At 45.7% G+C, this 5,020-nt stretch overlaps 1 protein-coding gene across 1 annotated transcript in view; it reads left to right on the top strand.

The window, feature by feature from the left end:
- The first annotated feature begins 1,313 nt into the window (after positions 1-1,313).
- The window catches only part of st3gal1 (ST3 beta-galactoside alpha-2,3-sialyltransferase 1), a 71,170-nt gene continuing 67,463 nt past the window's right edge, over positions 1,314-5,020 (top strand). Inside the window, exon 1 of the mRNA XM_011480963.3 lies at positions 1,314-1,540. The gene's annotated coding sequence lies outside the window, so the exon portion shown is untranslated. The remainder of the gene's footprint in view (positions 1,541-5,020) is intronic.

Here is a 5,020-nt window from a genome sequence, read left to right on the forward strand (position 1 = left end):
CTCAATGAAAGGATGATCGTTCATAAATCTGGGTAAGGAAGTGTTCAACCTGCACTGTTGTGGAAACAGAAAAAAACACATCAGAACATCAACTCTTAAACCATGGACACAGCAGGTGTTTGTCTTTAGCCCATGTTGTACACACCTACAGTTGGTAGAGGTGCAAATCTGGTGAATTTTGTTCAAGCTTTTTCTTTCACAGCTCTATTATGATATTTGAAAGACTTGGTGACATATAATTCCAGCCGAACATAAACCACAAATATTGATTTCTCCTTCATGATCAATTTTCAAATGGCTGTCACTTGGATTAAAAGGGACGCCACTCATACATCACTGCCAAACCTGAGTTGCTAATTAATCAAACTTTGATAAGGTTTTTGCGTTCAATAGCCGCATGTTTTGTACGTGGAGCCCAAAAGTTGGTTGTAGAAACTTGCAAAGCTACACATGAATGCAGGAGTTTTGAACAACACAGATTTATGCATAGACTTTTCTGCTGAAGGTGCTGTGAACGTAGCTTTAGTGAAAGGATGGTAAAGAAGTCCATGTCAATGTGGGAACGGCTTTGAGTAATCCTCTGGACCTCACAGCACAAAGATCTGTGTGTGTGTGTGTGTGTGTGTGTGTGCGTGGGTGTGTGTGTGCGTGTGTGTGTGTGTGTGTGTGTGGGTGGGTGGGTGGGTGGGTGTGTGTGTGTGTGTTTGAGTGTGTGCTGAGGGGGGGCACTTAAGCAGAGTCTTTAAAATACTGACAAAAAAAAATTAATTTCTAAAATTTCTCCAAGCAAAATGACTCTTCCCCGTGATGCGGAGGATTGGACAGTTAGTCGGCAGACCACGCCCCCTGTGCATCACTGAGAGTGATCACTGACAGTAAGCCTGTAAGCCCACATCAACACTCCACCACCACTGTGCTTTACTGCTGTTTTGTTTCAGCAGTTTTCCCTGATAATACACTTGTGAAGCTGCAAGAAGCAGAAAGAAAAGTGTGATCCCTCCATCTCTGAACTGAAGAAATGATTGATTTTGTCAGAAATGTCTCATTTTTACACTTTTGGTTTATTTCTTTGTGATGAATTCATCCCTCTTGTTATTTTTTTATTCATTTGTGTAGAAAACTAGAGGCTGACTGTTGGCTTCTTATTAAAAACATAAGAGAGAGTGAATGACGGGAACAATAGGCGTTATGGCGTCAGGTTTAAGGATTATTTCATCATTTGTCTTCATGGATCCAATCAGCGCCAAACGCAGGCAGATCTGCGGGGGAGTCCTGGTGTGACTGGAGGGATGCTGGTTGGGGAGGGGGATCAGCTCGGCGCCTGTCAGCGCGGCGGCTCATCCCGCGCGGAGGGCGACGACGCGCGCCCGGGCTTGTTCCAGAAGGAGGTGCGCCTCCTGCTGCTGCTGCTGCCACAATCCCAGCCCCTCACACCTGAAGTGGAGCGCCGGAGCTGAGGAGGCGGGCTTGGTCTGAGCCGCTGCCACGCCGTGCGAAGCGGAGCCGACGGGACCTGGACGGGGTTCTGGATCGACTTCAGGTCAGAACGGACACGCGGAGCGTGTTTTTCTATCCTTTAATCCCCAAACGGAGCGCCTAAAGTCCTGCTGAGCAGGTGGAAGTTTGTTCTGCGGAGAGCTGCAGGCAGAGCTGCACCGGTGCTTTCTGCACTGCTGTACCACATTTTGGTTTCTGCATCAAACGGCAGAAAGTCCTGCTCCTCTGCTCTGTTTTTGGACTGTTCGGATGTATTGTTCCATAACTCCTGCTGCACAAAAGGCAGAAACGCCCAGCTTCTGCTCAAGCTTCAGCAACTGTTGCACCAATCTAGGAACATGAGTGAAGCTTCAGCATGTGTGCAGCCTTCATCATGAGGACAATCCATACTGGAGGCAGTATGCTGTATTTTAACTAAGCTGTTTTATGGGTTTTGGTTCCCTCATGCCATCAGGGTTGACCTGAAGGGGGGGGGGGGGGGGGGTGCAGGTATCAGGTCTCCTTCAGTCACTCCAAGAATAAAGGAACTTCAATACATCACGTAACATGACAGCCATACTTTGTGTAAAGCAGCTGCTGGCACTGAGGAGCTTTCCCTGCAGGAGCGTTTTCCTGGGAAACTCCTGTAGAGTTTTTCCGTGCAGGTTTTCCCATCGCTCCACATGGAGACTCTTTTGGTCTCTCCATGTGATGTTGTTGCATGCAGAAGTGATGAGTCACGGTGAAACCCTCCAGCTGCCATCCAGATGAAAACCTCTGATGCTGTTTTCCCTTCAAAGGTGAGGAGGAGAGCATTTTCTCAAAGTTTTCCAATATCTTCTTATTCACTCAGAAAATGCTTTTATTGGGTCCTCAGCTGCTGGAGTAAGGCTTCATTACAAGCTTACACATCAGTTGTTCAGACTCCAGAAAAGAAGCCCCTCGGCTCACCACAGACCTGCTCAGACTCTTCAGGGCTTTGCAGTGCTTCTTTCAGCTGGTGGCCTGCAGGGGTCTGCAGAAGGAACACATATGTCTCTTTAAGTGCTCCTGTCTTTCATCCAGGCCTCTTGGCTCAGTGTCACACTTTTTTTCCTTCAAAGTATTCCCCTTGGACCTCTTGGCTTTTTGATTTGCCCTCTGTTTCACTCAACAGTGCTGGCTGGCTTCCAACGAACGCCGCAGCACCTGTCCCATGCGTGGACGAGCAGGCAGAGATCCGCAGAGAAAACAGGACTTTATCAAACAGCACCCCGATATATAGTCACACCGGATCGCCCCATTAGTAATCTATCACATATGATTTCCAAAGGACAATTAACGCTGCTTCCTGCTCGGTACAGAATGCTGTGATTGCCGTCATAATCTTTCTGGAGTGCAATCAGCAGCGAGAAGACACATCAGTCTGGCAATTAGGCCGACTGAATTACTTGGTACTGCTTGATAACAGGCAGGTGCCTTTCAGAGGGGAGAGGAAAGGCGTCTCCAGCTGATGCATAATGGAGAAGCAGAGTCTGCTGTGCAGCAGATGTGCCTTCCCTGCTACACAACCACACGCTTCTTAACTTTGACGGGCTCGTCCTTGACTTTCATCATTTAGTTGCCAACCTGAGCCATCAGCGAAAAATTGTTCCCTTGCTGTCCTAATCGTTTTTGTGCATAATCAGTTAGCCTGAACCGAGTGCATCTCTCCTCCAATGGTGTCGTGTGCTGTTTACTGTCTTCTGACAGCCCGGCCGCCTCTCTGACCTTGTCAGGAGAAATCCTCCACTATGTTCTCCAGCTCAGTCTCACTCATGTGATGCATCTGATATCCCCCCGTTATCAACCTTGGTTGTTTTTGTTTGTTTTGATCAAAATCATCTGATCACAACACAGTTTTGGTCACATTAACTCATTGTTTTGTGCCACTTTCAAAGTCAGAACGAGGAAGACTCAATGAGAAAGTCAGCACAAGAAAATTATGTCAAACCAGTCAGACTGATGAAGTGCCTAGGAGGAAATCCTATAGTGGAAGTCAGTTCAAGGGAATGAGTTCATGGAATATAAGCCACATTCACAACACTTGTTTGCAGCACAATTAATAATATATACAAAAATATATGACTTTTAGATGTGACTTACAGTAGTTTTTATAAAAATCCCTGCTATGCAAACCAGAGCCATAGACACACTGGAAAGATCATCTTTAGCTTAAGGAAGAAGATGACAAATTGTGAAAGATGAAGCCTGAAGTTGGAAAAACACAATCACAGACATTGAAAACTGCAAATAGGAAAGAAAAGGTAGAATTTGAGACTGTGAAAAGTCCAACCATAGATCCACCCAAACACTAAAGGCTTCAACTTTAACCTGCAGTTTACCATTTTTACACCTGTTTCAATATTTTATAAGACAGTACATGTCTTAAAGGAGGTCAAAAGTATTCATATATTCACCAAATACTGATCAGTGAAAACACCAATAACCAACGGAGAAAGAACCGAGCCAACATACAGTGTAGAAAACATTAAAACTAAACTCACCTGTTCTCAAGATGGATAAAGATCCCACGCTTCCTGCAAGCCATCATCTTGTTTTTATTGTCAATGCAGACTCCTGACAGTGTGCTCAGTGAATGTCTCAGGCAATGGACAGCAGAGGATACAGTGCTGGAGGACAGATCCTCATGGGAGGACAAACCCCTGCATGGGATGTACCACCAGACCATAACTGAAGTGGCTGATATCAAGAAGTCCTACCAATGGCTAGAAAGGGCTGGCCTACAGGACAGCACTGAAGCGCTCATCCTGTTAGCTCAGGAACAAGCCCTGAGCACCGGAGCAATAGAGGCTCAGATCTACCACACCAGACAAGACCTAAGGTGTAGATCTACCACACCAGACAAGACCCAAGGTGTAGATCTACCACACCAGACAAGACCCAAGGTGTAGATCTACCACACCAGACAAGACCCAAGGTGTAGATCTACCACACCAGACAAGACCCAAGGTGTAGATCTACCACACCAGACAAGACCCAAGGTGTAGATCTACCACACCAGACAAGACCCAAGGTGTAGATCTACCACACCAGACAAGACCCAAGGTGTAGGCTGTGCAAAGAGGGCACCTTCTTGGTTCTCTGTCCCTCAAGGTTTTTTCTTCTTAAGTCATTTCTCTTTTACTTGTGCTTGTTTTTGTGTATTTCATTATGAGGGGCTTATTTATTTACTTTTTGCATTGGTGTTTTTGCATTCTTGTTTGTTTTTATGTACAGCACCTTGAGCTGTTTCCTTTACATGAAAGGTTCTATAAGAAAGAAAATTAATTTGAATTTGAATTAAAGAGCCACCTGAAACAATCCAGCACATAACTGCAGGATGTAAGATGCTGGTAGGTAAAGCATACATGGAGCGCCACAATCAAGTGGATGGAATGATATACAGGAACATGTGTGCAGATTATGAACTGGAAACCCCAAGGTCAAAATGGGAAACACCTCCGAAGGTGGTAGAAAATGAGAGGGCAAAGATCCTGTGGAACTTCCAGATCCAGACTGACAG

This window comes from Oryzias latipes, chromosome 11 (assembly GCF_002234675.1).
Source record: "Oryzias latipes chromosome 11, ASM223467v1".
NCBI classification, from domain to species: domain Eukaryota; kingdom Metazoa; phylum Chordata; class Actinopteri; order Beloniformes; family Adrianichthyidae; genus Oryzias; species Oryzias latipes.